The 19,880-nt window shown below is 47.2% G+C and overlaps 1 long non-coding RNA gene across 1 annotated transcript; it reads left to right on the forward strand.

Moving 5' to 3' along the window:
- The first annotated feature begins 2,125 nt into the window (after positions 1-2,125).
- LOC112627825 lies at positions 2,126-14,935 on the forward strand. Its single transcript, XR_003120232.1, has 5 exons — positions 2,126-2,267; positions 7,617-7,815; positions 8,103-8,317; positions 9,711-10,044; positions 14,094-14,935. It is a non-coding gene; the product is annotated as an uncharacterized LOC112627825 (long non-coding RNA).
- The last annotated feature ends 4,945 nt before the right edge of the window (positions 14,936-19,880 follow it).

A 19,880-nucleotide genomic window follows, 5' to 3' on the forward strand; every position in this document is an offset into this window, starting at 1 on the left:
TTAAAAAGTTTTGCCTCCAAAATTAACATTCCTTGCAACTGAGCAAAACCAATATGAAAGAATGTTTAATTACGAGTCTACTAAGCAAATGACATTATGCCAGCTCCAACTCAACTCCTACAGTTATTTATAAATTAGATTAAATGGGGGATGTGGGCGCATGTTAAGATGTTAGGCATGACGTAAGGATGGTGCCTCCAGATGTGAAGATGGATGCAGAGGAGGATGTGCATTTTGTGAGGCCCAAAGCTCACACAATCTTAGGACCTTTCTTTAAGAAAATGGATACAGCACTTGAACCCGGGAGGCGGAGGTTGCAGTGAACTGAGATTGTACCACTGCACTCCAGTCTGAGCAACAGAGCGAAACTCCCTCTCAAAAAAGAAAAGAAAAGAAAAGAAAATGGGTACAGCAATATCTTACTTCTGCAAATTTTAGCCAAGCACATGACCAGGCGAACACTCTGTAGGGGTACTTCCAGAGCTCTGCAACGACCAGGGGAGGTGAGAGGCTCTGAAGTCCAGGTTCCTCAGCCTGATGTTAAATACTCCCCAGGGTGGATAGGTTGTAACATCAATTATGGTAGAATGAGCTTGGAAAGTGCTGTCAACCCAGGCTTGGAGAGTCACACCATTCCCATTAACTCTACCACTCTTTAAAGGTTCTGAGAAAGTCCTCCAGTTCAGAAAGTTAACTTTATTTGACCCAGAGTTTTCAATTTTTTTTTTTTTTTGCTATAGAGACCCTCTCTGGGCGAACATTTTTGAACATCTCAGAAAGGGCTGGGAAAGGCTGACTTAGTCCCTTCTGCCTTCCCCTGCCCCCGCAATGCTCTTTCATTTTATGGAGAAGGAAACAGCAAGGACTCTGACTTCTCTGTTATCTCAGGGCAGCTGAAATTATTCCTCAACCTCAACCTCAGGTTGCAGACACGGCAGGTCAGAGAGGAGTTTTACTGCAGAGGGTGGTCAGGGAGGAGAGGGGTTAGCTTAGAGGACAGGGCCAGACCTACTCATAAGGGATTTCTAATGTAATGAAACACCTCCTCCAGAAAAAAAAAAAAAAAATCCGCACCTTTCTCTTTTTCAGAATTTTAAAAGAGTGGGGCATTTTGCTTCAGATGAGGGCAAAAGTGGCTTGATGTATGGATTCCTGTGTCTCACTTTCTGTTGCTTTCTTCTTTAAGAGTTTAGCCTAAGACTGGAAACATCATTTTCAGGTCCCTGTGCAAAATGGAAATGCTGGGGCTCCCTGTTCCAGAATTATTCAGAATTTCAAGAGAGCATTCATCCAAGCGGGGGGTGGTGCCCTTCGGAGCTCCGGCCCTGAATAACTAGCTGTACAGGTTGCGTGCCCATGAAGCCAGTCCTGGTTAGTGCGTATTCATGTTTATTTATTTCAAAGTTCAAAGTTCTGAAGATATTTAGAGTCTGTATGGAAGGCAAAGTGGCGTAAGAGATTTTAACATAATGAGCCAGATCTGGGCACCAGTGTGGAGATGCATTTTTATAGGGTGAATCATTAATTGGGCATTCTAAGAGTCACTCAGCCTTTTCAATGATTCATCAGCCATGCTGATGCTGTTGTGTGGTTCATATTATTGTTGTAATTAACTGACGCTTGTCAAATGTAAACCTGGCTCTAACCTGGGTGTTTTCAAAAACAACGCTAGTTACTGTGTATCCAGGTAGAGGGGGTCAGCATACTGTAACTCTCTGTTTTCCTGACTTGTAATAATGAACCCCTTCTCTCAGGGGACTTAGTCTCATTGTCTTTCCTGTAAACAGTTGGTAACTGTGAGTGGAGCTCTGGAGTGAGAAACGGGGTACTGCTTTTCCTGCATCAAGGGCCTGCATGTTCAGAAGCAGCAGTGTGGCATGGGAGCTTTTACAGCAGCACAGTCAGGGGTCAGTTCTTTCACTGCCTGGTAACTTGGGCTTTCCAAGGGAAAGGGAGGTAGTCACTGCAAGTGAGACAAAGACAGTGCTTGGTAAGGGATTTCTGGGATCCTCGAGTCCAGAGTGGATTAGATGGGATTAGAGACCCACTCTAAGCTGTTACTACCTGCATCTTAGTCCACTCCAGAGCTGAGGCTCCCTGATCCCTTTAACCAGGTGCATGCTCACTGGGCTTCCAGCTTCCAAGCCTTCTACCTGTGGAATGCTTGGTCCAATGTCTGGGGCACCTACTCTTACTCCAAACTCCTCCACATCTGCAGAGTGGCCCAGCATATTCTCTTCTGGAAAGGAGGTCTTTGTCTAACAGAAGTGAGTCTGTAACCCTAGGCCAATTGGAGAAAGGGGTGCGGTGTGCATGTGACCTGTTTTCTTGCCTCCAGGGCAGGTCAAGGCATCCTTCCTTGACCCTTAAAAATAGCAGTGGTTGGCTGTGCGTGGAGGCTCACACCTGTAATCCCAGCACTCTGGGAGGCTGATGCGGGTGGATCACGAGGTCAGGAGATGGAGACCATCCTGGCTAACACGGTGAAACCCTGTCCCTACTAAAAATACAAAAAATTAGCCGGGCGTGGTGGTGGGCACCTGTAGTCCCAGCTACTCAGGAGGCTGAGTCAGGAGAATGGCGTGAACCCAGGAGGCAGAGCTTGCAGTGAGCCGAGATCCCGCCACTGTACTCCAGCCTGGGCGACAGAGTGAGACTCCATCTCAAAAAAAAAACAAAAAACAAAAAACCAGTAGTGGTTTTAACAAGGTTTCCCCTTTTTGCTTTTCACTTTTTCTTGGTTCATAGTTTGCATGCTACTGTCCCATGGAGCCAGGAAGAGAGCAGGAGTGGGGCAAAGCTGGGGTCTGATGGGGGCTGGGAACCTTGTGGCCTCTGCCTGAGCTCTGTGGGACCACGTCAAGGCAGGGATGGGAGTGCCCTGGGCCCGGAAGCAGGTTGGCCGTGGCTCAACACTCACCAAATGTACCCAACCCTGGCTAAGACTTCTCCTTATAGGGGGATCATCAATACCATATCTTCCAGGCCTATTTTCCTTACTTAACCAGATGTTAGGCCACGCAGACTGGAGAAATATAGTTATCTCTACTTAACACATCATAAATTACCATCATAAATTATCCCAGTGTTTGTATGCCCTTGTTCCCAAAGCAAAAGGTTCTGAAACAACCTTAGTTGAGATAGACGTTTCCAGTGAGGGTAGGTATATCAGTAGGTTGAGAGGAAGCATGTCAACGCAGGTACAATTTACTTATTTGTTTTTAATTGCTGTAGAGAAACCCTAATTCATAACTATTTGCTGGAGATGAATTGGGTTCCCCATCTGCTCCACTTCTAAGGCAAGCTTAAACTTCTTCCTGATAACCTGTCAGTGGTTTTGCCTTCAAAGACCCAGCCTTATCAGCCCATTTTCTTATTGCCACAAAAAAACCTGTGCCACCACTGACCTCCTCTGTGACCTTGGGCAAGTCCTTTCCTTACACTGGGTGTCCACTGCTCCATCTATAAGCAGAAGGTAATAGACCAGCCCATCTCTATGCTGGATAGCTTTGTCTTCAAACCCCACAGCCTTCTCTTCGAGCTGAGGGCAGGGCTGCTGGTTGATGCAGGAGGAGGAAGCCTTAAAGAGGTCCCTCTGATGAGGAAGCCCATCTGAGCGGCTCTCACAGGCCACACACTTGAAACCAAGTGCGCGTCTCCCCCACTTGTATGGTAAAATTTCGGTGCTGACGAAGGCTCTGATGGTAGGTTTTCTAGGGAAGGCTGGTGGGTTTCCTCATTGGGAGCAAGGCATCCTCTGCAGTCACATATTGGCAATGACAGCTCCTCCTCACTAGGGTCTAGGGTCTGTCCTGCCCACATCACAGAAATAACCATAAAAGTCCCTATTATTTACTGAGGGCTTATCATAGGTGAGGTGCTGCACTGAGGGGCCGTCCCTCCAGGGGTACTATTTTCATTTCACAAGGAGAAGTGTTGTTGAAGTTCAGAGAAGTTAGGTAACTTGCCTAATACACTGTGAGTGGCAGAGTTGGGATTCTACCCCAGGCACTGAGCTCTGAAGCCCGAGCTCTTGACAACTTTGCCTGTATGCTTCCATAAATGTAATCTTTAAGCTGTGGCTGTTCCCTGTTAAGCCCCTGTTTAAAGATCCATCAAAATAGATGGCTCCTTCTCTGAGTCATAGCCTTCTCTGATTCTTCTTATCATCATGAGACCAGATACCGAGAGGCAGAGATGGCCAAAAGGTTTTAAGTTCCCTCTGTTCTCTTGTAAAATGCAGTGCCCAGTAATATCCTGGCATTACCCACACTGCTATGGCCTCTAGTTGAAGATAGGAGTGCTGTGGGTTTTTTCTTGGCAAGAAATTGTGGACCAGACGTGACATTCAATCACAGTCCTCTGGTCTCATTTGGGACCCAGCGGGCAAGTCTTTTCTTAACCCTATTATTTTACAAAAATATTAAAAGGCAAGCAACTGGGTATGGTGGCTCAAGCTATAATCCCATCGTTTATGGGAGGCCGAGGTGGGGGGATCACTTGTGGCCAGGAATTCCAGATCAGCCTGGATAACATGGTGAGACCCTGTCTCTACAATAATAATAATAATAATAATAATAATAATAATAATAATCAGTCGAGTGTGGCAGGGCACACCTGCAGTCCCAGCTACTTGAGAGACTGAGGCAGGAGGATCACTTAAACCCAGGAGCTTGAAGCTGCAGTGAGTTATGATCATGCCACTGCACTCCAGCCTGGGTGACAGAGCAAGATTCCATCAGACTGGGTAACAGAGTGAGACCCTCTCTCAAAATAACAGCAAGTAAGCAATCATGGTTTTTTGACTTTTCAAGGAATTTGCAAACAACATATATTCCCTTCACCCATCTAGCTTTTGGGGAAGGACACCCAAATTCTAACAGTCACCTACCTAGAAAAATTCGAGACCATCCTGGCGAACACGGTGAAACCCCGTCTCTACTAAAAAATACAAAAAAAACTAGCCGGGCGAGGTGGCGGGCGCCTGTGGTCCCAGCTACTCGGGAGGCTGAGGCAGGAGAATGGCGTAAGCCCGGGAGGCGGAGCTTGCAGTGAGCCAAGATCGCGCCACTGCACTCCAGCCTGGGTGACAGAGCCAGACTCCGTCTCAAAAAAAAAAAAAAAAAAAGAAAAATAGATAACCACAGCCACGGTCCATTCCATTGCAACTTGGTGATGCCAGAAGGTCTCAGGCTCAGGAGGGGCACCCCCGAGGGCCTCTCAGCAAATATCCCGATTCCTTAAACTGGGACAGTGTTTTCTGTCTGCAGAGTGTGCTCCCACCTTGGAGTGGGCTTGTCTGGCTTGACCCTGAATATGCCCAGCAGGGACTGCATCCCTCAGTTCATAGATACAGAGGTTGAAGGTCAGGGAGGTAAAGACAGAAGGGGCAGCCAGTCAGAGCCAGTAGCTGCAGCCCAGATTTCCTGGCTCTGATTCCAGGATTCTTTCCACTCCACCGGCTCTCATGTATGGACAACTCAGGGGTCAGAGTAAGCACCTTTATTTCTGAATTTTCTTATTCTCTCCTGTAGACTTATGACCAGTGTTCAGAAGATTTATCTCTTCCTAGCTTGGGACTTGCACCCAGCAAGTTTCCATGCAAGGCAGCTGCCTTTAAGAAGAACAGAAGAGTCCCAGTTGGGCTTATGGGGAATGAAATCAGTCGCAAGCCCCGATCTCTCTGAAAAGTTGTTATTAAATTCTGTGCCTGGCCCTGACCTGGATTTAAAGATTTGCAAGAAGACAAATTCCAAACAGATGCCCATTAGGGCCCTGACAGCCGCAGCTTAAAGATAACATTTACATTCTGCCGGGGTTTGTATCTCTCTGTTCCCTACTCGGCCCCTCTCTCTCCTCCAGTGGGATCAATACCTCGGTTGAGGTTACGTGGAGGTGGCCACATTCTTTTAAGCTGTTTGCTCAGTGCTTGGTTTGCTCTGCTAACATGCTGGGCACTTCTTCCAACAGCCCTGTTTGCCCAGCATTAGGGCTGTTTGCCGAAACACCTAGCCCAATCCGAGGGGGCTCAGCTTTCTAAACAGTTGGTCCCCGAATCTGTCAATCAATAACACCAATTGGGTTCCTGATACGAACAGCAAGTGTGGCCAAGTCCAATATTTGCGCAAACACTACCCCCTCCCCCTGCACCTGACTGTCCCCCAGCTTGCCTAAAAGGACGATCACCAGACGCACAGGCTGCTGGGAAGATACAATGTTGGCAAACAGGGAGCTGGTTCCAGGAAAGAAGGGCACATGAGCAAACATGATGGCCCCTTTATGAGAGGTAATTTACTGAAATGCACAGCGATTACCTGCTCATCCAGCCCTGGTGTAATTAAAAATGGCAGGCTAGGGGCTCTGTTTCCCCCGGCGCTGGCAGAGAAGCCTGGGTTTCGACTTGTGAAGCTTGAGGTTGGATGTGGGAATTGGCTTGGAGTCATAGGCGATGAGAGGGACATTAGGATATTATCAAGCCCGTGAACCCAACTCCCGGGAAGGACACAGCAGAGCGAGAGAAAAGGTACCTTCAAAAGAGGCTGGTGTTCAGTGGGTACGGGCTTTTTTTTGGGGTGAGGAAAAAATGTTTTAGAACTTGTGAGAGGTGTTGGTTGTGCAACATCGTGAATGGATTAAATGCCACCGAATCGTTCACTTTAAAATGGTTAATTTTATGTTGTGTGAATTTCATCGAAAAAAAATAAAAAGGGTGAATCCCAATGAACCCAGGTCGTTTACATTTCAGAAGCTCTAATGCCTAACTCAGGGTTTGGCTCAGAGTAAATGCTTAATAAATGTTTATTGAAAGAACAACCTAACATTTGCACAGTCAACAAAGCTCTTTGTTATACATTAGCTCATTTCATTTTTAAAGAACCCTCTGAGGTGGGCAGGGGTAAGCATTCTCGTGTTGTAAAGGGGAAGCTAAGGCTTTGAGAGGAGTGTGGTTTGCACAATGTCACGTAGCTAGTGACAGCAGTGCCAGAATTCAAACCCAAAAGTCTTTGACTCCAAAGTCTGTGCTTGTAAAGCAATACTATTTTGTCTACCTCATGGCTTTCAGGATGGGAAACAAAGCAATAGGGTTTTAAAATATGTTCTCCCCCCTTCTTTTTTTTTTAGGGTATTTATTACTAAAAGTGTTTTAAAACTGGACCATTGAGTAAAGTCACTCCATCTCCTACCATTCCTAGCACAGCGCTTGATAAATATTTGCTGGCTCATTCAGCTGCAGCTGCAGAGACCTACCTGTGGTTGCTGTGGCGACTGTCCGGGCCAAAGCTCAGGCAGCTGGAAGTATCAGTGAAGCCAGAAGATTTCAGCTGTTCAGGGTCTGTGAGGAGGAGTCAAAGTCTGGGGTTTGTGTCCTCTGCATAGCAATGGCACTGCAATGGACGAGCCTGGTGCAGGGCTGAGCTGTCTCGCCACTGTCACCTGCCTGTTGAGGGATGATGGTGGTTGTTGAGAGGCTGGATCAGACCCCAGAGGTGGCATGGATGTGACATATTTGTTGGACTTACACAGTCTTGTATTTTATTTCCATCTCTGTTCCTTCCTTCCATGAGATCTTGGGTGTTGCTTCATCAACCCTGAGTAATCGTTTCTTCATCTGCAAGATGGAATAAGAAGGCCTACCTCACTGGGCTCGTGTGGGTGAGGAGAACTGAAGAGTCTGAGAGCACCAGCGTGGTGCTTGGCACGAGCCAGAGGCTACAGAAAACACTGCCCTCCCACACTCCACCTGGGAGAGACTCAGAAAAGAGCAAGCTTCATTTGAAAAAAAGGAAAACAGCTCAGGCAATGGGGTGGCTTAGAGTGAGTACCCTCAATGGGCTTGATCAGACCTCTGGCCAAAGACCCTTTTGGGGATGGGGTGAAGGTTGGTTGTTGCAGGGTAAAGGAAGTTGCTGTCTTTGGGAGGGGCGCCTGGCTGTGAGGTGACCTCTAGTCGTATTTGGCATAAGGGGAGAGGAGGGAACCAGGATTGGTAAGGAAGAGGGCTAAGAGACTGCCAAAGGTCTCCCTGTTTTGCCAGGGTTCTGGCTGATGGGAAGCTGGGCCAGGAAGGTAGGGACAGGAGTAATCATCCTCTATGATTGCAGGGCACTCTACTGTGCACACATGCCTTCCACTTCTTCCATCTGCCATGTCTTTCGAAGAACCCCTATGGCCCTGGGCTCAGAGCAGAGCTGAGTGCAGAAATGAAAATCTATGGCCCTGTGTTCCAAAACAATGAAGAATTTCAAGATGGTGGCAGTGGCAAAATCCTTCTCCAGGAAAATTCTTTCCTTGGCCCAATGTGTAAACACTTGCTGAGGTCCTGTGGAGTTCCGTAAGTGCTGATGATATTGATGATGATGATAAGTATATAAGCTTCATGTTAGGACAGTTTTTGTTTTTGTTTTTTCTGAGACAGAGTCTTACTCTGTCACCCAAGCTGGAGTGCAGTGGCCTCCATTATGGCTCACAGCAGCCTCGACCTCCCAGGCTTAAGCAATCCTCTTACCTCAGTCTATCGAGTAGCTGGGACTACAGGTGCATGCCACCATACTTGGCTAATTTTTGTATTTTTTTAGTAGAGGCAAGGTTTCACCATGTTGCCCAGGCTGGTCTCAAACTCCTGGGCTCAAGCAATTCTTGCCCGTCCATCTCTGGAAGTGCTGGGATTACAGGTATAAGCTACCGTTCCTGACCTTATGACAATTTTATTTTTTTTATTTAATTTAATTTTTTTAGATTTATTTTTATTTATTTATTTTTATATTATACTTTAAGTTCTAGGGTACATGTGCACAACATGCAGGTTTGTTACATATGTATACATGTGCCATGTTGGTGTGCTGCACCCATTAACTCATCATTTACATTAGGTGTATCTCCTAATGCTATCCTTCCCCCATCCCCCCACCCCACGACGGGTCCCAGTGTGTGATGTTCCCCACCCTGTGTCCAAGTGTTCTCATTGTTCAATTCCCACCTATGAGTGAGAACATGCGGTGTTTGGTTTTCTGCTTAGGACAATTTTAATACTTATCATTTAATAAACACTTTATTGCACATGGAAGTTACTTTGGGGGAACTCCTAGTTGTAGAGTTGGCTCCCGAAACAGACTCACTCATAGGCATTTATTTCTAGAATAATGTTGTCAGGGTACAGAATTGTACCCTTTAGGTGGGACACAAAACCTAAAATGACATCCTTTTCAGGTGTAATTTGTGTCTGGTATCTGGCATCAAATATTGTTGCATTTAAAAAGTAGATTCAAAATGAACAATGATAGCACAGTGATTGTGAAGATGAAACAAAGTGACTTAAGTTGCCTGACTTGATCATTCTAGGTGGCCGTCGGAGTTTATTTTTGTTTAAAATCTAAAACAATGAAACAGAGTGTGAAATGTGAGGTGTCATATTTGTGTTTCGTAAGTGTATATTTTAGTTAATGCTTGAATTTTTTACTGAATTCAATAATGTTTTTAAAATTGAAACTTACTTTTTAATTATTTTAAAATGACAGAACAAAATCCAGATCATGGATTTATCAATGTTGTACCATTTGCTAACATTTTGCACTTATTAAATCCTCTCATTGGTCTCTGAATAATTATTTACATAAATTATTGTATTAGAATGTCACCAAAGGATCAAAGTTCAAACTGATAGGTATATTTAAACACAATTAAGTAAATAATTGTGCCTTGTTGTCCTGTAGGAACTTGTAGTAACTTGCAGTATCTTGCAGTATTGTGAAACCAGCAACTTGTTCACAATTCTTCTGAATTTCTCGGGAAATTTGAAGTGGAGTACCTGTACCAACATGAAATGATACGAATTTAAGTGAAGCTCAACAACAAAAAGCAAAAAGAACCAAAGAGGAAGCAACTGAAACAACATCTGGATGTATTTAAAAATATACAGTGCCTCTAAAATCAGGTGTCATTAATGAAAATTCTCAAGAAATGCCACCGGACATAGCCAATGCACCCATACTATTGTTATTCATTTCCTGCTTTTTACAGAAAACAATTTTGTTGCATGGAAGATTGGTGAGTTATAAAAAGACCTGCCCTGGGAGAATGGCGTGAACCCAGGAGGCGGAGCTTGCAGTGAGCCGAGATCGCGCCACCGCACTCCAGCCTGGGTGACAGAGCGAGACTCCATCTCAAAAAAAAAAAAAAAAAGAAAGAAAAAAAAGACCCGCCCTGGGTGTCAAGCACAGTAGTTACACCGCTGGTTCTGGCCCCTCTGCTTGGGATACGTGGGAGGGTGCCCTGGTGGTAGGGCCTTGGTCACCAGCCAAGTCAGTTCCCATGGGATTCTCTTTCTGAGCTGATGCCCACTCCCTTGAAGAAGGGACTTCTATTCAGGCCTCTCGTTGCAAGGAGCAGAAACCCACTTAGACTGGCTCAAGTCAACTGTGTTCAGCTGTTCAGCATCCTGTTTCACAGGCATGTCCCAGCCTCTCTTGGGGTATGACTCGAGGCTGGCAGGGGAGACCCAGGGAATGTCACCAGTCTTTGGGGTTGCCTCAGCTCAAAACAGTCCCTCCTTTCAGCTATTTTTCTTTCTTTCTTTTTTTTTGGGGGGGGGGATTGGGTCTTGCTCTGTTGCTCAGGCTGGAGTGCAGTGCTGTGATCTCGGTTCACTGCAACCTCCACCTCCTGGGCTCAAACAACCCTCCCACCTCAGACTCCTGAGTAGCTGGGACTATAGGCATGTACCACCATGCCTGGCTAAGTTTTAAATTTTTTTTTTGTAGAGACAGAATTTTACCATGTTGCCTAGGCTGGTCTCGAACTCCTGAGCTCAAGCGATCCACCTGCCTCAGTCTCCCAAGGTGCTGGGATTATAGGCGTGAGCCACCTCGCCCGGCCTCCCTCCTTCCACTTTTAGGTAGCTGTGTTCAGAGTGGGTCATCCAGCAGAGGCAAACAGGTACAAAGTTGCTTCCAAGGCCCTGTGGGAAATTCTTATTAATTCAGTTGACAAATATGTGTTAAGTGCCTTCTTTAAGGACAGACAATGTCAGACCAGACTCAGAGGCTGTCTTCCTGGGGGAGCTATGGCACACATGAGCATGGCCAGAATTCAAGGAAGGGTGGGAGAGGGGCTCTAAGAGAGAGGCAGGTGAGTTGTTAGGGGTATGTGAAGAAGGGTGAGAGAACTTTGCCCCAGGGGTCTCCAAGAGGGGCTGGGGGCCTTTGTAGAAACTGAGATGTGCCGGGAGAGAACGTCTTCTAAAGAATGGCACGCTTGGCTGGGCGCAGTGGCTCACACTTGTAATCCCAGCACTTTGGGAGGCCGAGGCAGGTGGATGACTTGAGGCCAGGAGTTTGATACCAGCCTGGCCAATGTAGGGAAACCCCGACTCTACTAAAAATACAAAATTCATCTGGGCATGGTGGCACACACCTGTAGTCCCAGCTACTTGGGAGGCTGAGGCAGAAGAATTGCTTGAACCCGGGAGGCAGAAGCTGCAGTGAGCTGAGATTGCACCACTGCACTCCAGCTTGGGTGACAGAGCAAGATCCTGTGATTAAAAAAAAAAAAAAAAAAAAAAAAAAGACTGGCATGCTGTGTTTATTTATACCAGCTCTGTGACTTTGAGCAAGTCCCCCCTGCCTTCTGGGACACAGCTCCCTCCTCTGATGAAGCGGGGTGAGCGGGCCAATGGTCTGACATTGACATTATGGGCTGAATGTAATGAGGATAAAGCCAGGCAATCGCAGATTGCCAGCCCCCATCCAGAGTTAAGTGCTTAATAAACAGTGGCTGATGGCATGTTCGCAGGGTCTCCCAGGAACTTCCCCTTCGCTGGTGGTTTTCTGCCCTGACGCAGAGTAGAATCAAGGGCTTAACTCAGACCTTCACTCAGAAAAGGTCTTTCTGCAGGTGCTGAGCTAATTCTGGGGTTCTCTGATGAGTGAGCCCAGTCCACGCTTGGAATTTCCAGAGGAACAAATACCGTGGCCCTTGCACAACCTTCCTCAAATATACACTGTCTCAGTGGAGCTTTTGAGAGAAGTTGAATAGCTCTTGTAAAATATAAACTGTCATTTTTGTTGCTAATAATAATAATGACAGTAAATTCCTAGGCTCCTGCCTTGGAATCATAGCCTATCTGGAGGCAAATTTCATCATCACCCAAGGACTGGCCCAGCACCAGGAATAATAACTTCAGCATTCCTTATGCCTCAGAGGTTCATTAGGTCCGTGTACGTGCCTTTCTGACTCACCTTTAGATATGGTGGTGCCTCTGCTGCAGGACGGCTTGCTCTTTCACTGCCGTTCACGACTATTTCATGTCTCTCAGGCACTTTAGCTGTATACCTAATTTAATCCTGTAGCAACCCTGTGAGGGAGGTCATCTTAGGGATGACTGGGATTGGAACCCGGTTCTGTCTGCGTTCAGAGCCCAAGCTCCTAAGCACAGCCTCTTTGCTGTTTGACGGAAACAGTTCCAGCTCTGGGAGGTGCAGGCCAAGATGAGCATCCTGAAACAGGCTTCTCTGAAAGGAAAGAACGTAAAATAAGGGCCTTGACCTAACTCAATGAAATGTCTTATGCTCAGTCACCACTGAGTGAGAATCTGTTAAAATCTGGTCAGTCCTGTGCTGAACTTGCCTGGAGCACTTTCCAGGTAGAGAGAAACTGGTGAATGAAGAAAATGCATCATGATGATTGCAAAGGAAACACTTAATCTATGGAAGATAGTACCTTGTTTTGAGGCATTTGCAAATACTTTCTGAGACATCCTGTTCCACGCTAATAATGGATGGACTAATCTCAAATTGTTCTTATTTGTTCATTAACGCAAGTCCCCCAAGGGCTTGCTATGCAACACTTTATTAGCCTGGACCGAGTAATATATTTTAAAGTAATAAAACTACATTATTTTAAAATTATTTTTTAATGTGGACTTTCCAGCCATTGACTGCCCTCTCTGATAGGTCTGAATTAGTGAGTTTTAATTGTGTGTAAAAGAGCAATAAAATCATCATTATGAAAATGATGGGGTGCCTCCTTCACAGCAGGCACTGTGCTGGGCCTTAACCCACTCAGCCTCACTAAACCCGCCATGTGGGCGCCACATGCCCTCACTGCACAGACAGAACTCATGCTCTGAGGGATTCAACTCCTTGCTAATGAATGGGGGAGCCAGGACTGAAACCCAGGCGTGTCAACCTCTGTTGGGGCTCAGAAAATGATACTCCTCAATATGATGCTTTGACATGCTGGACTAAAGAAGTAGCCTCAAGGTCTCTTAACCTTCCCTACCCCTCCTACCTTCCTGTTTCTCAACCCCTTGTCTCTCCCAAAACACAGGACAAGACTGTTCTCTGAAGTTCCCTCGTTCACCTAGAAACCGGATGGCCAAAGAGGAACACAATTGCCTTCCATCCCTTCCCTGAAATTTCATTACCCAGCGGATTAAAACTCATATCACAGAGGAAGAGATTGAAAATTAAACATCACACCGATGACCCATACTTCAGAGCATTGACCCAAATTGTCCGTTTTTAGGTCCCACTCCATCTCCAAAGATAATTATTTCTTAACCATTGTCTGAGCATTGGGCCCATTCATTCCTCTTAAAAATCATTTGCTGGGCCAGGCCAGTGGCTCACGCCTGTAATCCCAGCACTTTGGGAGGCCGAGGTGGGAAGATCATGAGGTCAAGAGATCGAGACCATCCTGGCCAACATGCTGAAACGCTGTCTCTACTAAAAATACAAAGATTAGCTGGGCATGGTGGCACATGCCTGTAGTCCCAGCTACTCGGGAGACTGAGGCAGGAGAATTGCTTGAACCCAGGAGGTGGAGGTTGCAGTGAGCCGAGATCATGCCACTGAACTCCAGCCTGGCGAAAGAGCGAGATTCCATCTAAAAAAATTTATATATATATTTTTTCTACCCCTCAAAACAGCCATTTTCTCCTCCATCTCCTCTTCCCTGATGAAGAAGGGTATATAAGCGTCTGGATCTCATTGGGTTTGGGTCATCATGTTCTTGCAATTCCCCTGTGCTTATGCACATTAAATAAATTTGTATGCCTTTTCTTCTTATTAATCTGCCTATTGTAAATTCATTTTCAGTGAACTTCGAAGGGCAGAGGGGAAACTCTCCCTTGGCCCCTACCCCTCCAAGGTCCCACTTTTCCGACAACACTCCTTGGACACAGCCGAGGTACGAACATAATATGGTCCTGAATGAGGCTGAGTTTTGGGTGCAGAAGACCTGGGTTAATAAAAATAGGAAGGTAAGAAAAGAAAAGAAAAATCAAGACACATCATAGGACTAGCTTCCTATTATTTATCAACTCAGGATTGACCACCCTTATGGGCCAGACAGTTGTACCCCTATGTACCAAGTGGGTACACGAAGACACAAGAAGCGCTGTGGTGGGTCATTTTGCATGTCAGCTTGCGTGGAGTATGCCGACTCATTGTTTGGTCAAACACTGGTCTGGACATGGTGGTATAGGTATTTTTTAGATGAGATTAATGCTTACATCAGTAAAACAGGTTACCCTCCATACTATGGGTGGGCCTTGTCCAATCAGTTGAGGGCATTAAGAGCAAAGATTGAGGTTTCCTAAAGAAGATGGAATTCTCCTTGAGACTACAACATAGAAACCCTGTCTGAGTTTCCAGCCTGCTGCCTTGTGGAATTCTAACTCAGGACTCCAGTCTATGGCATTAACCCTCACTTAAATTTTCAGCCTGCCAGCCTGCCCTGTGGATTTCAGACTTGCCAGCCACACAATTCCTTAAAATAAATCTCTCTGTCTCTGTCTCTTTCTCTCTGTCTATATACACACATGCATGCATATACACATATATATGTATGCATCTATATATTTATATCTGATCTCACATTGCGTATTGGTTATTCCTCTGTAGAACTCTGCCTAATACAGCTGAAGATGTGTTCTCTTACTTCAGAAAGCTTGCATATTACTGGGGGACAATCAGTACAGAAGTCAACAATTACAGAAAGGGGACTAGGGTAATATGGTGGCCAATGTCCTTGTGAGTAGTGGTGACAGAGGGCTACAAGTTAGAGACTGCCAACGGGAAGTCAAGAGCAAGGGAAACAGAGATGAAGGAGGTTCAGCCAGGCCCCATCACCTACCCACACTAAACCTGGAGTCTCTTTTCCCTTCAGTCTTAAAAATATTTTATTTCTGTACTTCAATGGATGCAAGCCCCTAAGTCCTGAAGGATCTGTTGTTTGTTGTATTATCCCAAGCAAGGATTAGCCTAGAAGGGACCTCACCTCCCAACAATGAAATGCAGCTCTTACATTTTACAGATTGGGAAACCAAGTCCCTGAGAGCTTTCTATTAAAGGGACAGAGGTGCTGGATCATGGTGAGCAGGAATATGTACCCACAGGAGTAATAGCAGCTGTTCGTACAAATTTTATTCTAATGCGCCTTCTTGTGATCGTGTTAAATGAATTCCAGGATTTTTACCAAACTTGACTCTTTTGAGAAAGAACCAAAGGAGCTAAACCTAACAACTCTTGGGGACTGATGTGCAAATGCCACTCCTGAGCTATGGGGGCTCCAGGTCCACCTCACATTGCCCCCTGCAGTCACCCTAGTCCAGCCCTATCCCCCGGGCAGGTTGTCCCTGCAGACTGGCAAAGTCATTCCAGGTGTGGTCTCAGAGAACCTCTCTTTGGAATGGTAGAAGGGTTTGTAGCCATAAGAGCTGATATCAAGGAGGCTTCTAGAAATCTAGAAAATTTAATTCCCCAGAAAGTGCCTGAGAATTAGTTTCTCCTCTAGAGTCCTTTTTTTAGGAAGCACCAGAGTCCATGCTTGTTCTTATATTTTTATCCATATATCACCTCAATTAAGGCACCAAAGTCCTGTGAGAAACACCAGCTCGTGCCGTCTTGTCCTCCCCCACTCTTACTGGATAGTAGGGACAGAAAAGTGGAGATTATTCCGCATTTTACAGAAAGAAAAACCAAGGTGCAGAGGAGGGTGGAACTAGCTTCTGATCCTGGGCTACACCCATGGCAAACTGGGAAAGGTGTGCCAGGAGGAGTCGCCGCAGGCATTGGCCCCAGGGAAGCCCTGCTTTGTCACTGTGAGAGGACAGGGCACCACCTAGGCTGACCTTGCCAATTAGAACCAGTTCTGCTGCTCCAAAGACACCCAGGCCAGTGAGGGGTGCACATGTGGACAAGCTTTAAAATCATAATTCTTCCCTCTGACAGTTCCCTGAGGTCCAAGACATCATGTGTGGTAGTGATGCTCTGTGACCCTCTGGCTCCCTATCCCAAGGATGTGGGGAAGAGTTGCACCCTAAGTCTCTTCTTGCTGTGGGCAATAAGGATTGCAGCCATTAGCCTGACTGGGTGGGAGAGACATCATCTGCTAAAGTAGGAAGGGCATGTGGTCTGGATACCTGACTTTTAATCCCAATCCTTTTTTTTTTTTTTTTTTCTTGTGAGATGGAGTCTCGCTCTGTGGCCCAGTCTGGAGTGCAGTGGCGGGATCTCAGTTCACTGCAAACTCCACCTCCTGGGTTCAAGCGATTCTCCTGCCTCAGCCTTCCAAGTTGCTGGGATTACAGGCACCTGTCACCACGCCCAGCTAATTTTTGTGTTTTTAGTAGGGACAGGGTTTCACCATGTTGGCCAGGCTGGTGTTGAACTCCTGACCTCAGGTTATCTGCCTGCCTCAGCCTTCCAAAGTGCTGGGATTGAAGTTGTAAGCCACCATAGCTGGCCATTTCTTTTCTTCTTCTTTAAACTAGCTGTGTGACCTTAGGTAAGTTACTGAACCCTTCTGAGTCTCAGTTTGTGCCTCTGCCTCTGTAAAACAGAAATAGTAAGAATAACTACCCCCAGGGGCTACCAGTGACTTCACACAAAGTCATGAATGTGCTCATGTTCTGTAGACTGCAAAGCACTCTACCAACATTCACTGCCATTCTTTCTTAATATGCTGTAAAGGAGATGGGGGAAAGGAAGGATCCAGAGCTGGGAAATTCTGCTTTCTCGAATCCTTTGTTGTTACAGTGAGGCCATAGTCCAGAGAGTTTAAGCAGCCAGCTCTAAAGCACAGAGGGCAGGAGGCAGGGTTTGGGCTGGGCAGTGAGCGTGGGTAGGGAATGAGGGGGACTGTGCTAGTGCCCAGAGACTGGACCATGATGAGACCCTGGAGGAACCCTGCAGGAGGGTACTAAGGGCAGGGGCATCGAGGTAGGGGGAGGCCAGGCCGGCAGTGGGCTAAGGACACAGTGCTGTTGAGTGGGGATATGCCAGCTCTGGTTACCAAAACCCATGTGGGGGTTTCTGAGTACAAAGGCATGTGGCTGGTGCAGCTCCCGCTGAGCTATGACGGCAGCTTTGGAAACACGATAAAATAAACACACGACGTGGGTCTTCAGACCACCCCAGATTAGCAGCTAAAGAGGTAGATGGGTAGAAGAAAATGCAGAGGTTTTCAAAGAACAAAAACACAACAAGGCAGCGCATCCATCCCCGAGGTTGAGAAATGTGGGCTACGAGTTACCGCATCATCAGAACTGTGCCCGAGTCAGCTCTGGGGAGAATGTAGAGCACGTGGGGCACGGAGGCAGGGCGCGTGTACCTATGAAGCGCTGCCCCCACACACACCCCTTAAAGGAGAGTTTCCCTAGAAATGACCCGAGAATTCTGGTAACAAGAGTTGTCATTCAAGATAGGCCTGACTCATTTCTCCCATGAAGGAGGAACTGAACAGTCAGCAGCAGAGATTAGAATTCTTATCCAGGCAGATCTCGAGTGCTTCCCTCCCTCCTACCAAAGTATTCTCTCTTTTGGCATCTCTCTGCCTCATATTTCGCCATTACAGATTGATCCTTTTGCCTTGTCAGTCTCCAACAGTTCTCTATACAAACGCAAATGTTTCTGGAGAGGCAGGCCACAGGTCAGTCCAGACTGTGAACCCAGCTCAGGCAACCAGGAACCAGGACTGGTTCCATCAGGGGCATGAGGGCCCACAAGAGTGAGCGAGGGAGAAGGGTGAGGACAGTGATTTTTGTTGTTTCCACTGTACAGATGAGGAAACTGAGACTCAGAGGAGTAAAGAAAGCAATGAGCAATCTGAGGGTGGGGAAGGCCAAACCTCACTTCCTCCTCCAAAATTGTGTGTCTTCAGAATACGTTCAAGGGCAACTCCACACTCTGTGTTTCAGAGAAAACAATCCTTCATGGCTGTGCCCACACTCTCCTCCCATGCCATCAGATGTGCAGGCAGCGTGGGCTCTCTCCAGCGACCCCTGTTCAGATGGCCCATTCAGAAACTGGACATAACTGTGACTTGCGTGGCCCTGAATAATCAATTAGGCCAGTGAAATGGGAGTCTTTCTCTGTGTCTGGAATTGGAACTGAGACCCTAAGTTGGAGTCACTCAGAAGTCTGGGAGACTCAAGAGTGAGGTGGCCATTATAGAGCCACACACAGCCCAAGGTGCTAAGTCAGGAGAAACGGAGGCAGCCAGACAGACAGGGAAGGGAGCAGGGCACAGAGAGAACCAACGAGAAGAGATACCCAGGGGAGCGACCAGAGCTGCCTGATCAAGGACGATGCCCACCTCCAGGGCAGGGGTAACCTTAACGTCTGCCCAGGAATGGCAGGGCTTCCGTGGAGCAGTATCCCCTGAGATATGACTCTCATTTTCCTACTTTCCTACTGGGTGTGTTTTTTGCCACTCTTTAGCCCTGGCTGTACCACTGAGGACTGAATTTTAGCAGGAAGCAGAAAACTGGGATTCTTAGGTTGCAGGTCACTGGATCAAGAGGCACCACATCTGTGTGAAGCAGGGATTACTGCCCCTCACTGCTGATATGGGATGCCAACACACCACCCCAAGACCCTGCTCCTGAGGACGATGCTGCTCCCAGGGGGATCTAGGGCTGTGTTCCCTGTGGAGGGATGAGGTACTTTGCTTGCAGGAGGGAGAATGAGCCGGAAGCCATCAGTAGTCAGGAATGTGCCCTCTCAGTGTCCCCAGCTCCTGACTTCTGAGCACCTGGTGGGAGAGCACTTTCTGCCTCTTTTGCTTGGGTGGGGCTGTGTGATATATCCGACCAGCAAGCTGTGAGTGGAAGGCTTCACCCTCTGTGCGAGGCCCTCAGTCTCTTGCTCTCAGTCACTGTAGCCAGCATCATTCCAGATGGTGGTGGCTGCTGCCTCAACCTGGTTCTTAGAGAATGGACACAGAGCTTGTCCAGCTAAATAAACCTGCCTTGTTTGGAGCTATTTCATGTTGGGGATTGTTTGTTACTCCATCACACCCTGGGTGATCTGGCGGGTGCGTTGCCTTAGCCAGGGCTTCAGCATCACACATTTCCTGGATCCTTCTGGGAAGTAGATGGAGGGTTGCTACAAGCTGGGGCAACCCCAGGGGCTGGAGACATTCCCTGGGTGCCCCCTACCAGCCACAGTGCCAACCCTCAGGCTGTGGCACAGGAGTGCTGAACAGCAGAGGGCACCAGAGGCCTGTCTCTGCCTTCCCCATCCTGGTGCCATCATGGGGGTTGGTGGCATCAGTAATACTGGTATTGTAGGCGGGTAGCATTTGGACCTACAACAGAGAGCGATCTCAGGGCCCGCTCCTCTTTTGTGTCACTGTGGTTGTGGACAAGTGTTTGTAAGATGCAGACTCACCCCTCAGTAGGCTTCAGACAACATCTAGGGACCAGGGTCAGGACACCCACCAGAACTTCCTCTGGCCCTTTCTCTCTTAGGCTGGCCCCGCCTTCAGTTGTCATCTGTCAGGCCCAGGGGTGTGGAGGAAAGCCAGGAGCCAGGATGCAGCAGAACAGGCACAGACAGCCTGACTCAGCACACAGCAGTGTTTTCAGGCCATCCCCTGTG

The sequence above is a fragment of the Theropithecus gelada genome, chromosome 7a (assembly GCF_003255815.1).
Source record: "Theropithecus gelada isolate Dixy chromosome 7a, Tgel_1.0, whole genome shotgun sequence".
Taxonomy (NCBI): domain Eukaryota; kingdom Metazoa; phylum Chordata; class Mammalia; order Primates; family Cercopithecidae; genus Theropithecus; species Theropithecus gelada.